This window comes from Phacochoerus africanus, chromosome 7 (genome assembly GCF_016906955.1).
Source record: "Phacochoerus africanus isolate WHEZ1 chromosome 7, ROS_Pafr_v1, whole genome shotgun sequence".
Lineage (NCBI taxonomy): Eukaryota > Metazoa > Chordata > Mammalia > Artiodactyla > Suidae > Phacochoerus > Phacochoerus africanus.
Window position 1 is genome coordinate 90,894,335 of NC_062550.1, and position 16,614 is coordinate 90,910,948.

Below are 16,614 nucleotides of genomic sequence, written 5' to 3' on the forward strand. Positions count from 1 at the left end.
CCGTGACAGTTTCAACCCTTGAATTCTGTTTGTTCACATGGATCATACCAAATTCTCTTCCAGCATGTCAATAAGTGGAATCTGTGTAGTGTTGTAGCAAAGGGAATACAAATTGATGATAATACTCTTGTGTCAGTAGACAACATTTTTAAATGTTATTGATCAAAACGTCACAGCATAATCCTAAAGAATGGAAAGGCAAATTGTGCCTGAAATATGGTACTGGGTACTTCAACAATTCAAATTTGAAGAGTAAGTCCCTGAAATTGTTAACTTTCAGTACAGTGGCTCATTTTACTAATGTTGAGTGTATTTGCTCAGTAATGAGTGTTCAATGGACAAAAGAATGAGACACGTTGACAACTACAGAAGCCATGTTGTATAAATGGAACACAGACTGTAAATGCAAGACATTTTATAAGCAAATTCTACATAACAAAGAATTATTAAGACTAGCCAAAGGAAATACAATTAAAGGAAGAAGTATGAAATTTAGATACTTAGAACTTATTTCAGACGAACAAGTAATTTTTGCATAAGTATACCCCTTGCAATACTTTTCCTTTTGCTTAATGTACATAGGCATAGGCAGTTAGACATAATTAAAATTTAACTAAGTGTCCTTTTTTAAATTTGCTCAATCTGGCAACCCTAAGGGAGGGACAGGTCTTTTTTTAATTTCCCGGAACTTGAATTGCTTCCTTTAAAAATAAGATAAGGATAGCAACGTGGTCTTGTTTTATGAATATAATAAATTTGTATCAATCTCTCTGTTTCCTGCCTTAATTCTGTTTCCTCATAGGAACTTTTTTTGTTTGTTTGTTTCTCCAGTATGGCATCACTCTTTCCGGCTGTTGATTTTCCTCAAATGTGCAGGAATTCTTGGCATCTAGTCACACTTGTAATTTCAGGTTTAGATTGACCTACTTAGGTAGCTGGAGTATTTGAACACATAATATCCTTGTTTTCTGGGCAATCTATGCAATTGGGGAGTAGAGGGGAGAGACTGTGTGGCCAAGTGGGCTTTCCTTTGGGGGCATAAGTATCCCTCTATCCCTTATAACCAAGGGAAATAATGTCCTGGCCCCCCTGGGATGGTCACAGGTTACATTTCTTCTGGCATAATTAACTACTAATAGTGCTTGCTTTCATTCAAAAGTGTCCCAGTTTAGACAACAAATTACATTTTCATCCTTCTTATGACAGATGGAAGGCAGCTGGAAAATTGTCCCATTTTTCTCTTTGGCCCCAGCCCCCACCCTGGGAGTATCTGGTGGCAAATATCCTAGTTAGAGAGCAGAACTCCTGATTTTAACCTTAGGGCAAATGCTGCAGCAGGCACTTGTGGAATAAGTGACTCCACAAAGTCACTGTAATTCATTATCCCCCTGGCTGCCCTCTGCTGCCCGTATTACTTAGCATCTTAGGTTTCTTCTTCAGGGATCATCTGAGCTTTTGCCTTTCACCTAAAAAGGATTATGGGTTTTGTTTTTTAATCCCTGGTGGGTGTTATCATCCATGACTAACCCCATCTGCTTTAACATCCAGTGTTAAAGCTATAATAACAATAATTATAGGTGATATGTGAAAACTTATGCATCAGGCACTGTTCAAAGCACTTTACTTGTATTAATCCTCAGGTGGGTATTTTCATTTTCTAGATGTGGAAACTGAGGCATCGAGAGGGAAAGTAATTTACCCAAGGGCTGGAAGACCCAAAGAGAGGAGCCACCGTACCAAGAACCCAGCCATTGGGTCCAGAGCTCTTTTTTTTTTTTTTTTTTTTTGCCTTTGTAGGGCCACACCTGAGGCATATGCAAGTTCCCAGGCTAGAGATCGAATTGGAGCTACAGCTTCGAGCCTACAGCCTATACCATAGCTACAGCAATGCCAGATCCTTAACCCACTGAGCAAAGCTAGGGATCCAACCCATATGCTCATGGATCCTAGTTGGGTTCGTTAACCGCTGAGCCAAGAAGGGGACTTTCGGAGCTCATGCTTTTAACCCCACCTAAATCCCTCCTGTTGGACAAGACTTTCCCTGACTTTCTAGAGCTGTTTGGGGCTTAGCACTTCTGTATGAGTTCCATCATTTCTGAGGGGGTTTTAAGTGGAAGAGGAAGTTAACTCATGAGGTCAGTTAACTGTTTGAACCAGAAGCTTATCAAACTTTTTTTTTTCCAACTCAGGTGTTCTGTCATTTTGAAGAAGGGTTTCTGGTGTAAATGATTATTTTCTGTCACGCGGTCAGTCTAAACCTTAACCAGCCCTTGCTAAAATTCACATGGCTTCCCATTGCTTGATCAGTCTAGAAAACTGAATAAAGATCTGGCATAAAACAGGAAATGTATGGTAGCAATTTCCACACAGCCCCTGGACACTCCATTGTAGTTGCAGGTCGCCTCAGGGCCGTAATAGGGCTTCCCTTTGGGGAGATAACTCCAAGTCATATTATTTAAATCAGAAAGAGACAGTAACAACCCCGAGGCCAGTCCCATTATTTTGCAAATAAGAAAACTAATTTCAAAGAGATTAAGTGATTCACCCATCATCTTATAGCTAATTCGTGTGATTACAAATTATACAAATTCGAATAATTTATTCCCCCCCCACACACATCCTAAATCCAGAGTTCTTTTCATGCTGTCTCACTGCCGCTCTATTTGGTTGCTTTGGGAACAGAAAAAGAAAATCATTTAAATCATGTCGTTGTCTAGAATTTCATCTAGAAATTATTATTGTATGTAGGTTTAATATAAATCTGGACTCTAATGCAAATGACTATTTCGATTTTAAAGGAAACCTGAACACTGATTGTCATATCTGCCACAGTTCCCTGCAGGCTTTTCCAGGTTTTTCGGTGCTATATATGCTCGTACAGTAAACCACACTTCTTTTCACCCCCAGAATAGCATTGACTCATATCTGTTCCAATATATTAACATTTTCATCCCAACTGATTCATTTGCCAAGAGCAACAGGCAGTTTCTGTGCCAGTTTCTAGGGTAATCCATGTCACCCCTCTGCTAATGAACTTTGAAAAGTGAAAGCTTTTCTTATTCTTGTTTTTCCTGATAGCAGTCGGCTTTCTGAGCAACGGATCTGTTCTAGAAACTGCAACATTTGAAAGGTTGTGGAAGGGGGAAGGGGGCTTGAGGTAAAGGCAAAGGAAGAGGATTAAGAGATATTTCATAATGCATCAAGAGATGAATATTTCTCACTCTAAAAGAAATAAAAATGACCTTCTTATGCAGGACCAAAAGGAGATCGCGTAAAAGGAAAAGGGGGGGTGGTGTAAAAATAAGCTTATTTTTTTTATCATTTGTTAAGGAAGAAATAACTTCGGATATTCCATAATCTCTGTTTAGAAGAATGTGAGGAACTAAATTTAAAAGTCTGTGGCTTATAAGCTATAAATTCAAGACGAAAGGCAGTAATTCTTGTCAATTAATACTTATATCTTCTCTCCTTGATTGTCTCCAGCTAGAACTAAAAAAAAAATCTGCTAACACTGTCTTTGAGAAATCCAGGTTACCCATAATTCTCTCAGAGGATGCATATCTTTGCAATCAGCACACCCCCTTATTCCACACCATCCCCCCCAATCAACTGGCCAGCCATTTGCCTCTTGACAGCAATGTCTCCCTTTGGAAGTTGCAGGTGAATAGCCTACCTACACTCCTGGTAATTCTGGCTAAAACAGCATCTTTTCCTGTTATATTTTCTTAATAGCTGTTTTTGCTCTCACAAAGTATCTCACTTGTTTACATAATTGTTGTCTGTCAGCCCTTTTTAGAGAAGATTTTGCCTATCTATTTTACTCCACATGCAATTCCTGTTTCTAGAAAATGCCTGACACCTGGGAGGTGCTTGAAAATATTTGCTGAATGAATAATTTATCGGGCTCCCTTCAAGCTTCAAAGCATCTTGTCCTCTGGAATACCAAAGAGCAGCTATCAACTTCAGTGCCCACTTCAATCCTCACTTGGAAATGTCCCACATCTGAAATCTTAAACCGTATGGAAATTCGCTCCAATTGCTAGTCCAAATTTCTCAGGTACATTTTCTCCTGCTTTAGTCCTAACAGTTCAGGACTCCCCATTTGTAACACAAATGCTCCACCAATTGTAATATTTTCTTTGTTTTGTTTTGTTTTTTAAAAAAGAAAAAATTTTAATTAAAAAAAAAAGAATTTCACTGCCTGAGGCTTTGACTACCCTCTACCAGAGGACGAAGGGGATGGTAGTAGGTTGAACATTGCTCAGGAAGTTTTTCTCTCTGTTCCTTCCTTCTGGACTGCGGCCACCACCTAAAGCAGTAGGCAGCATGAAGCAGTCTCTCACTGCCACTAACACACATGAACCCACTCTTGCCAGTTGTTCCCTTGAGTGTTGGGTCACTCTTTCCCAAATCAATATGATTTTATTTTATTTTACTTTTTCTATTGTACAGCATGGTGACCCAGTTACACATACATGCATACATTCTATTTTTTCACATTATCATGCTCCATCATAAGTGACTAGACATAGTTCCCAGGACTACACAACAGGATCTCATTGCTAATCCATTGCAAAGGCAATAGTCTGCATCTATTTACCCCAAGCTCTCAGTCCATCCCAGTCTCTCCCCCTCCCCCTTGGCAACCACAAATCTGTTCTCCAAGTCCTAGATTTTCTTTTCTGTGGGAACATTCATTTGTGCTGTATATTAGATTCCAGATATCCTATGGTATTTGTCTTTCTCATTCTGACTTACTTCACTCAGGAGGAGAATCTCTAGTTCCATCCATGTTGCTGCAAATGGCATTATGTCATTCTTTTTTATGGCTGAGTAGTATTCCATTGTGTGTGTGTGTATGTGTGTGTGTGTGTGTGTGTGTGTGTGTGTATATATACCACATCTTCCTAATCCAACTGTCTGTCAATGGACATTTGGATTGTTTCCATGTCTTGGCTATTATGAATAGAGCTGCAATGAACATGCGGGTGCGTGTGTCTTTTTTAAGGAAAATTTTGTCCAGATATATGCCCAGGAATGGGACTGCTGGGTTGTATGGTAGTTCTACGTATAGTTTTCTAAGGTACCTCCATACTGTTCTCCATAGTGGCTGTACCAGCTAACATTCTGACTAACAGTACAGGAGGGTTCCCTTTTCTCCACACCCCCTCCAGCATTTGTTATTTGTGGACTTATTAATGACGGCCATTCTGACTAGTGTGAGGTGGTATCTCATGGTAGTTTTGATTTGCATTTCTCTAATAATCAGGGACATTGAGCATTGTTTCAAGTGCTTGTTGGCCACCTGTATATCTCCCTTGGAGAACTGTGTATTCAGGACTTTTGCTCACTTTTCTATTGGGTTGTTGGTTTTTTTGTTGTCGAGGTGTATAAGTTATTTGTATATTTTAGAGATTAAGCCCTTGTCCATTGCATCATTTGAAACTATTTTCTCCCATTCCGAAAGTTGTCTTTTTGTTTTCTTTTTGGTTTCCTTTGCTGTGCAAAAGCTTGTCAGTTTGATTAGGTCCATTTGGTTTATTTTTGTTTTTGTTTTTGCTGCCTTGGGAGACTGACCAACATGCTACTAAAAAACCAGTGGGTCAATGAGGAAATCAAGAAGGAAATTTAAAAATGCCTTGAGACAAATGATAATGAAGACACAACCACTCAAAATCTATGGGATGCCGCAAAAGCAGTGCTTAGAGGGAAATTCATAGCAATACAGGCCTTCCTCAGAAAAGAAGAAAAATCTCAAATCAACAACTTAACCCAACACCTAAATGAATTAGAAAAAGAAGAACACCCAAAACCTAAAGTCAGCAGAAGGAAGGAAATTATAAAGATCAGAGAGGAAAGCAATAAAATAGAGATTACAAAAACAATAGAAGAAATTGATAAAACCAAGAGCTGGGTTTTTGAAAAGGTAAACAAAATTGACAAACCTCTGACTAGACTCACCAAGAAGAGGAGAGAAAAAACCCAAATAAACAAAATAAGAAATGAAAAAGGAGAAGTCACAACTGATACTATAGAAATACTAAAAACCATGAGAGAATACCATCAACAATTGTATGCCAACAAACTTGACAACCTAGAAGAAATGGACAACTTTCTAGAGACTTACAGCCTGCCAAAACTTAATCAAGAAGAAATAGATCAACTGAACAGACCAATCACTGGAAATGAAATTGAATATGTCATAAAAATACTCCCTAAAAATAAAAGTCCAGGACCAGACGGCTTCACAGGTGAATTCTACCAAAAATACAAAGAGGAACTTATACCCATGCTCCTTAAACTTTTCCAAAAGGTTGAAGAAGACGGAACACTACCAAAGACATTCTATGACACCACCATCACCCTAATTCCAAAACCAGACAAAGATACCACCAAAAAAGAAAACTATAGGCCAATATCGTTGATGAATATAGACACAAAAATTCTCAACAAAATTTTAGCCAACTGAATGCAACAACATATAAAAAAGGTCATACACCGCAACCAGGTGGGATTCAACCCAGGTTCACAAGGATGGTTCAACATAGGCAAATCAATCAATGTCATACACCATATTAACAAAAGAAAAGTCAAAACCACATGATCATCTCAATAGATGCAGAAAAACTCTTACCAAAGTGGGTATAGAGGAAACATACCTCAACATAATCAAAGCCATTTATGACAAACCCACAGCCAATATAATATTCAAAGGAGAAAAGCTGAAAGCCTTCCCACTAAAATTTGGAACAAGACAAATATGCCCATTCTCACCACTGTTATTCAACATAGTACTAGAAATCCTAGCCATAGCACTCAGACAAACAAAAGAAATAAAAGGCATCCAAACAAGAAGAAAAGAGGTAAAACTGTCACTGTATGCAGATGACATGATACTATACATAGAAAACTCTAAGGACTTAACCCAAAAACTACTTGAACTGATCAGCAGATTTAGCAAAGTAGCAGGATATAAGATTAACATTCAGATGTCAGTTGCATTTCTGTATACTAACAATGAAATTTTAGAAAAGGAATACAAAAATACAATACCTTTTAAAATTATACCCCAAAGAATCAAACACCTGTGTATACACCTGACCAAGGAGGTGAAAGACTTATATGCTGAGAACTATAAAATATTAAAGAAATTATAGAGGAGTCAAAGAAACAGAAAGATACTCCATGCTCCTGGGTTGGAAAAATTAATATTATAAAAATGGCCATACTACCCAAAGCAATCTACAGAGTCAATGCAATCCCTATCAAATTACCCTGGACATTTTTCACAGAACTAGAGCAAATAATCCAAAAATTTATATGGAACACAAAAGACCCAGAATTGCCGAAGCAATTCTGAGGAACAAAAACCAAGCAGGAGGCCTAACTCTTCCAGACTTCAGGCACTATTACAAAGCAACAGTCATCAAGACAGTGTGGTACTGGTACCAAAACAGACATAGAGACCAATGGAACAGAATAGAGAACCCAGAAATAAACCCACACGCCTATGGTCAATTAATCTTTGACAAAGGAGGCAAGAACACAAAGTAGGAAAAAGACAGTCTTTTCAGCAAGTATTGCTGGGAAACCTGGACAGCTACATGTAAATCAATGAAACTAGAACACACCCTCATACCATGCATGAAAATAAACTCAAAATGGCTGAAAGACTTAAATAAAAGACAGGACACCATCAAACTCCTGGAAGAGAATATAGGCAAAACATTCTCTGACATCAACCTTAATGCTTTATTTCTTTTTTTTTGTATGTGTGTCTTTTTTTTTTTTTTTTTGCCTTTTTCTAGGGCTGCTCCTGTGGCATATGGAGGTTCCCAGGCTAGGGGTCGAATTGGAGCCGTAGCTACTGGCCTACACCAGAGCCATGGCAACGAGGGATCCGAGGTGCATCTGCGACCTACACCGCAGCTCACGACAACACCAGATCCTTAACCCACTAAGCAAGGTCAGGGATCGAACCCGCAACATCATGGTTCCTAGTCAGATTTGTTAACCACTGCGCCATGACGGGAACTCCCTTAATGCTTTATTTCTTACTTCCTTCTGCTGCTGAGCCTGGCGAAGGCACAGTTTATGCCCACCACTTTGCCCTCACCATCTCCCACGCTCCTGCAACCCAGGTGTTCTGGATTCTATTCCCACCACTCTACCAAAACTGCCTTTGCCAAGGTCACTCCCCCACCATCCCATCAGTTTGTAAAAACATTTTTTAAAAAGTCTAAAACCAAATATTAAATGTTTATGGGAACAGGGAATTTCTTAGAGCTGGGCTAAAAAATTATTGCAACCATTTTGGAAAACAGTTGGTAAAGTTGAAAACATAAACTCCCAACAACATATTCCCCTAGAGAAACTCTCTCACAAGAGTGCAAGAAGCTTTGTATGTGAGGATTTGTCACAGCGTTTTTCGGTGATAGCAAAAATTTGAAAATCACCGAAATGTCCATTGAGGTAGAGACTTGTATTTGGTTTTCCCTTCCCCTTCCTTCTTCATCTGCAGTCAAGCAACCACATTTTAGGCATATGGTTCTTTGACAATTCCTTTTCCCACTCTCTTCTACAGCTGGGATCATGAGATTAAGTTTTAGCTCATAGAAGGTAAGTGAAATTGGAGACTAAAAGGTCTTTTCTTTCATCTATGAGAGGAATGCCGACGTGTCCCCTAGAGCCAGAGCTGCCCTCCTGAACTTGGAGGTGACCTGTATGTAAAGATCCATGCAGAGTGGGGTCACATGATAGAGGGAGCCTGGGTCCCTGAAGCTGTAGCACTCCGTACCCTCTCTGGAAAACAAACGAGAAAATGTTCTTGTTTTAAGACCTTGTTACTTTGTTTTTTCTTGGTAATCTTTAACCAGATTTTTTTTTTTTTTTTTTTACTATACCCATGGCATGTGGAAGTTCCTAAGACAGGGATCAAACCCAAGTCACAGTTGTGACCTGCACCACAGGTGTGGCAGCACCAGATCCTTAACCTACTGCACCGCAAGAGAACTCTGATCTTTAGCCAGACTTTATCCATCAAACAAAACAGTGTATTCATTACGTGTATGCCAGTACACTAATAAACAAACAATCTATCAACATAGATAAATCTCAGAAAAATAGTACCGCAGAATAATATGTACAAAGTTGTACTGTTTCTTTCAAGTTAAAATGCAAAATAATGTATGTATTTTTATGTGTTTATGCCTATTTACATAAACATATAAAACATAAAAATGATTCACAGCAACTCTGAGAGAGTAGTATACTTAGAGCAAGAACTTTTCGGATTCTCGGTTGATTAACCAGCTACATTACAGATTACCTTATCAGCCAGGATGGCTAAAGCCAAACCAATTAAAAGCCCCTCAGTTTGTCCTGTCAAGAGCTTTCAAGGCTGATCGGTTGACCCTCCCTTTATAAACCACTGCTGTTGAAATAAAGCCCTGCTCTTCTCTGAGTCCCTCCTGCATGTTGAGAGCTGAGAGAAGCTGTTTCCGGGATGTGACTGTGGAGAATGTCCTGCCAAGTGTCAATAGAATTGCAGCAGGAGTAGCCTTGGCTAATTGGCCGCTGTGGGTTAACCACAATTACTCATACTCACCAACTCTTTCTTGAATATATACACTGAGTTAAGGTTAGGAATGTTGGGCCTTGGAAATTAGTGTGAGTAAAAAAAGAACTGGCCACATTATTTTCTGTAGGTGGAGAAAATCTGAACTTGAAGGGGAAAATCAACCAGCTAGCCATTTTCAAGTTGCTAATAATGATGAGAATAATAACTACCATTTGTTGAGTAGTGGCCAACATATCAGATGTGCTATGTATATTTGCTTATTTAAAATAATTTTCACAACAATCCTACATTATTCATTTTTTTGCCTTTTTTAAAATTATAGTTGATTTACAATGTTGTGCCAATTTCTTCTGTACAGCAAAGTGACCCAGTCATACATACATATTTATACATTCTTTTTCTCACATCATCCTCCATCGTGGTCTATCCCAAGAGACTAGATATAGTTCCCTGTGCTCTGCATGTAGTAGGACCTCATTGCTTATCTATTCTAAATGGGATCGTTTGCATCTACTAACTCCAGTCTCTCTCACTCCCTCCCCCCTCCCCCTTGGCAACCACAAGCCTGTTCACTATGTTTGTGATTGTTTCTGTTTTGTCAATAGGTTCATTTGTGCTTTTTTTTTTTTTTTTGCCTTTTCTAGGGCTGCTCTTTCGGCATATGGAAGTTCCCAGGCTAGGGGTCGAATTGGAGCTGTAGCCACCAGCCTACACAGAGCCACAGCAACGCAGGATCCAAGCTGCATCTGCAGCCTACACCACAGCTCACGGCAATGCCAGATCTTTAACCCACTGAGCAAGGCCAGGGATCGAACCCACAACCTCATGGTTCCTAGTCAGATTCGTTAACCACTGAGCCACGATGGGAACTCCTGTGCTATATTTTAGATTCCACGTGTAAGTGACATTATATGGTATTTGTCTTTCACTTTCTGATTTACTTCACTTAATATGATAATCTCTGGTTGCATCTGTGTTGCTGCAAATGGCATTATTTTGCTCTTTTTATGGCTGAGTAATATTCCATTGTATATATGTACCACATCTTCTTAATCCATTCATCTGTCAATGGACATTTAGGTCGTTTCCATGTCTGTCTTGGCTATTGTGACTAGTGCTGCAATGTACATTATTAATTTTAAAACTAAGGATTAGAGATAGCTAATGATCACATATGTAAAAAGGAGTCAAACCTAGATTCTATTTAAAGAGCTATCTGAGTCTGAGGTCTATATTCTTGAATACTGTACTAGACCAAATATCATCACTAACAGGACTTACTTTCATGAGCTAGTCATATATACAGGTAAACTAAATAGTTGATTCCATCATGCAGTTAAAATGGTGATTACATTGTGCATTTAGAGGCCATTGGAAGCTTTTCCTGTCCCCAGACATCTCTTCCACATTTTGCAATGTTGCTACTATTTATGTTACTTTTTGAAAAATATCAGTAATTTTGTCTCCTGTGAGGGAGATATTACCATCAACTAATCCATAGATTAAATTACACAAATTAAACTACAATTTAAGAATAATCTCTTCAAATTGGATTCCCACAGGAATGGGATATGTGTTACACATACTTACTTAAACTTAAAATGAATGATGTAAAGTCTTTTAAAAATCAAGTATTCTTGGAGTTCCCACTGTGCCGGGTTAAGAACCAGACATAGTATCCACGAGGATGCAAGTTCAATCCCTGGCCCCCCTCAGTGCATTAAGGATCCAGCATTGCCATGGCTATAGCAAAGGCCTGCCCGTTCCACTCCAGCCTGGGAACTTCCATATGCCACAGGTGTGGCCCTAAAAAAAAAGCAAAAAAAAAAAAAAGAAGAAGAAGAAGGATCAAGTATTCTTAGAATGAAAGCTGTGATGGGGGGACTGGACCATGAAGGATGCCAGAGGTGCTGTGTCCTCTGTGGATGTGGTATCTCCACCTGAAGTGGAATGTTCCAATTTAACACATTTTTTTTTTTAATAAGGGCCGAACCAAAGGCATATGAAGGTCCCAGGCTAGGGGTCCAATCAGAGCTACGGCTGCTGCCCTAGCCACATTCTTAACAATGCCGGATCTGAGCCGTGTCTGCTATCTACACCACAGCTCATAGCAACGCTGGATCCTCAACCCACGGTGTGAGGCCAGGGATCGAACCCACATCCTCATGGATCCTAGTCGGGCTTGTTAACCACTGAGCCACGACGGGAACTCCACATTTAAGGAAATCTTTAAGATTACCTATCACAATCCCCTTCATCATCACATCCACCAAAAATATACCCTGTGCTGACTACGTCATAAGCCTCTTAACTCCAAGATCATTTCTCTGTCAAAATTTGGGGAGAAAAATGGCAAAAAGAGACTAATGAGAGGAGTTCCCATCATAGCTCAGTGGAAACGAATCTGACTGGCATCCATGGGGATGCAGGTTCAATCCCTGGCCTCAGTCAATGGGTTAAGGATCTGACGTGGCCGTGGGCTGTGGTGTAGGTCACAGATGTGGCTCAGATCCTGAGTTGCTATGGCTGTGGTGTAGGCCGGCAGCTGTGGCTCCAATTCGACCCCTAGCCTGGGAACCTCCGTAAGCCTCGGGTCCGGCCCTAAAAAGACAAAAAAAGAAAAAGAAACTAATGAGGACATAAAGGAACATTTGGCCCAATTTATCATTTTAACCAGCACAAGCCCATACACCCACCAGCTGCCTTTATCTGGTTTTGGATGTGAGGAAAGAAAGACAGAGGAAGTAAAAAAGATGGCTAGGTGGGTGGGGCATTCTGCCTCTTGTTTGGGAAGGAGGCTGTTCAAGTCCTCAGAGAAACTGAAGCTCTGCTTTCTGGTTCCTGATAACAGGTGGGCGGAGAGGCCGCTATCGTAGAACAAGAGGACTCATCTTATCCAGCTTCCAGCTCAGTCAACCACACCCCAACCCCAACATTCCTATCAAAAGAAGGCCCAAACTCTAGTGAAAGCAAGTCCAATAATCTCCTGGACAGATCTCATCCTTGGGCCAAAGTCAAGTTTGCTGCTGTTCTCACCCACTGGTCCTAAAAACACCCTCTGTTTTTGTTGTTGTTGTTTGGAGGTTTTGTTTGTTTGTTTTGTCTCTTTATGCACCCGCGGCATATGGAAGTTCCCAGGCTAGGGGTCAAATTGGAGCTACAGCTGCTGGTCTACACCTCAGCCACAGCAACCCAGGATCCAAGCCGTGTCTTCCATCTACACCACGGCTCAAGGCAACACAGTGATCTTTAACCCACTGAGTGAGGCCGGGGATTGAATCCATGTCCTCATGGATGCCAGTCAGATTCGTTTCTGCTGAGCCACAATGGGAACTCCCTACTGGTGCCTTATGGAGCCACTCAAACAGGTCATATCCTTCCTCTTCCTAACAATTTTTCATGTATCTGATGAGTCAAGTAATAATAATAATAGCAAATACGTATCGTGCTGTGTCAAGCACGAGTCGAAGTCTTTATTTAGAACAATTTCTTGACCTTTCGCAGCATCCCTAAATACTAAATAATAGTATTTAGAAACGAAGCACAGAGCGTTAGGAAACTTGCTGTCACAGTTAGTTTGTATTCAAGCTAGGATTTTTGACTCTATTCACCCAATCACTGTGTCACACCAACTTTTCTTTCCTTGTTCTCGTTCTCACTTCAGCACGATTCTCCACCCTTTCTCTTTGCACTTTCCTCCCATCCACACACTGTCCAAGATTGAGTTTATGGAGAAGCAGGCTCTGGGACAGAGTTTATAGCTTGCAGGATATTTATTAATGAGTGCCCTTGATGCCAACACCACCTGAGGGAGTGAACAGGGTAGGGGTGGAAGCAGGCCCAAGACATTCTCATAACTTTCGTGGGCCTATGAACATGTATATCATAAAATACTCGGTGGTTCCCCTAAAAATGTAAATGATGTTCAATTTACTGGTTATAAGATCTGCTGAAATTGTGACTACAGGAAATTAATCACATGTCCTGTTTTGGTCCTAAATTTTAGCTAGGCAGGTTCACCCAGAACCCACGGCTAAAATGTTTATGAATGACGATAATAGAAACAATTTTACTGATTCGGTCTAATTAAGTAAAAACTTCTGGGTATAGCCACCTCCTCAGAGACGTGGTTTATCTTTAAAAATAAAAGATGTGTTTTCTCTGAAGTATGAAAAAAGTCTACAGATCCCATGAAAACATCATTAGGCCCATTATTTGTGTGCAAGTTCTTTTGTTTGTTAATTTAATGATGCTACTGCTGGTTGATCAACCAAGTTGTTTTTAAGTGCACCACAGTTTTTTAGCAAGTCTGTAAATTAATAGATAATTAGTCCCTAGGAAAAAAAAGGAGTAGAATGCCACAGCCCCCACAAATCTGTTCCTTGTCAGATGACTATTACGGAGGCTGTTCCAAATGCTATGAAAGTTAAACTAATTCTTCCCTTATTTATTTTACCGTCTGTTTATCAACTGTTCATACTGCGGAGTGCCATACTTTTGCATTCTTGTTTTTATGACGTTATCAATTTTAGCAATCACAATGTATGCCTGGGCTAGAGGAATTTCTACAGCATACATATTAAAAATCATACAAATGTATAAAAGGGAAACTTATGAGCATCGTATTTTAATAATAACAATGAATACAGAAGGGAGGGAAATTTTCAAAGAGAAATTAAAGGCAGGTAAATTAGAATGCCAGGAAATTGAATACGATGAGGAAGAATCGTCCACCTGCTGAATTAATATACTCTCATTCGGTGTGGACCCCAATGTGCCATTGTTCCTCCATGTTGTTAAGTTTGCTAAGAAGCTATTTTAAATAGTAATCTCCATTTTCAAGATGAATTACTTCTTCAGAGTAAGCCAGTCACAGTCTTCAGATGGCAGACTCTTCAGTTTCAGCAGAGCATACATCTTCCTCTCCGAGCTGGCAAAATTCTACTCATCTCCTAGGACCACAGACACACCTTCTTGCTCTTTGAAGTAGTCCCACCTTGTCTCTTTCACTAAACTAACTCCTCCATTCCTTTGTTAATTTTGCATAAACTTTCTCCTTGGAAACAGCTCCTTTTTAGTCATACTGAGAAAAGAGCAAACGCACATGGCTGCTGGGTAGATCCGTGAGAATTACCTGTATTTCGTTTAACCCCCTTGGCCTGAACTTGATAGACGTCAAAGAACGAGAACCTTATCAACTAAACTGTCCTGGGCAGGCCCCTTTCCCATGACTGAGCCCAAGATTTCCTACAAGCGTTACATGATACACAGTGCTCCTTTTGCCACAAGTCCTTCTCATGCCTATGATGTAAAGCTGAGTGGAGACGTGTAAGAGAGGCACGTCTGATGAGGAGGGTCAGCGGCAGGCCCTGAACCAACTTCATGGCTGCAAAGGGAAATTGACTAATCTTAGAAATGTGCTTTTCCTTCCTTGTCCTAGGCTTGATCCAACCGGAGGAAATTCGCTGGTGTTTCATGATTTTCCTTCACAATAAGCTGTGAGCAAGCTGCAGAGGAAACTAGCCAAGTCAGAGCAGAAAGGAAACTGCCTCGCACCTTCGTCAGCTTCCTGTTGCATCCAACTGATAGCAGAAAGGAGAGGATGTGATGTGATAGGTGCTGGCCTGCGATTCCTAGATGCTGCTGATAAACACGGCCACCTTCCATTCAGTGGCCAGTCATTCCGTTTTCTACGGATCTCACCTTGATCCAGACTTTAAAGATTGCCCCTTAACTACTCAGCCCTTTAAAATGCTTACGCTGTGTGAGGTATAAAAAGCCACCGGTTAAATATTTCCTTGACAAACAGTCCCTGCCCCCTCTCCCCGGTCCCCATGAGCTACAAAGCTCCAGAAATACACGAAGTCTGTTTTTAGGGGACTTAATGCCTTCAAATTTTGGTCAGCTCGCTACAGACATTTCCACGGCAGGGTGAGGGGACTGCCTTCTGATTTAGGCCAGGGTAGGGGTTGTGTTAGAGACATTTCATTAGAAATTGTTTTCCAGGGAGTTCCCATGGTGGTGCAGCGGAAAAGAATCCGACTAGTGTCCATGAGGATGAGGGTTCGGTCCCTGGCCTTACTCAGTGGGTTAGGGATCCACTATTGCTGTGAGCTGTGGTATAGGTCGCAGATGCAGCTCGGACGGATCCTGCAGCAGCTGCAGCTCCAATTCCAACCCCTAGCCTGGAAACTTCCATATGCTGTGGGTGCTGCCCTAAAAAAGCAAAAAAAAAAAAAAAAAGACTGAAAACGAGTCTACACATGGTGTCCCAAGCTTCAGAGCCTAGGCTTAGGCTAGGCCATCATGCAAAGTGACCGCACTATATCTATTCTCCTAAGTCTTATTCATAATTCAAAACTGGTTCAGGAAGTTCCCGTCGTGGCTCAGTGGTTAATGAATCTGACTAGCATCGGTGAGGACACAGGTTTGATCCCTGGCCTTGCTCAGCAGGTTAAGGATCTGGCATTGCAGTGAGCTGTAGCATAGGTTGCAGACATGGCTCAGATCCTGTGTTGCTGTGGCTGCAGTTCAGGCCGGCAGGATCACAGCTCCGATTCGACCCCTAGCCTGAGAACCTCCATATGCCATGGGTGTGGCCCTAAAAAGCAAAACAAACAAACAAACAAAACAAAACAAAAAACCTGGTTCAACTTACTGTTTTTCCATCAAGTCTTCCCAAACTACTCCAGGTACAAAGAAATACTGCATAAACCTTATAGTATTTATTGTATCTACTTCTCACTTGGCCAGTAATCATTTTCCTGGTGGAACACATTTTGTGCTATTCTGTTGTGCAATTCTGTTTCTTAATTCTCACATTCCTGTTTAAGTCTGTATACTTTTGTAGTAACTTTGAGAGAAAGGCGATATATTGTACTTCTTTATATGCCTGTGCCTCACCCAGAATAATGTCTTCATTTCAGCAGTATATATTTTAGATTAATTTGTTTAAAGTGCATTGTATTAAGCAGGAACAGACACAGACACATATAAGCTTAAGTGGAGTGGAATAATCCAGCACTGCAATTAGA

General features: G+C 40.5%; 1 long non-coding RNA gene across 3 annotated transcripts in view; it reads left to right on the top strand.

The window, feature by feature from the left end:
* Positions 1 to 16,614, top strand: part of LOC125131510 (uncharacterized) — a 52,533-nt gene that overhangs the window by 6,591 nt on the left and 29,328 nt on the right. The window contains exon 2 of one of the 3 annotated variants that reach the window (XR_007135943.1): positions 15,021 to 15,196. The exons of 1 other annotated variant lie outside the window; for it this stretch is intronic. This is a non-coding gene — a long non-coding RNA (uncharacterized LOC125131510). One more of the 3 variants, XR_007135944.1, reaches the window with a different exon arrangement.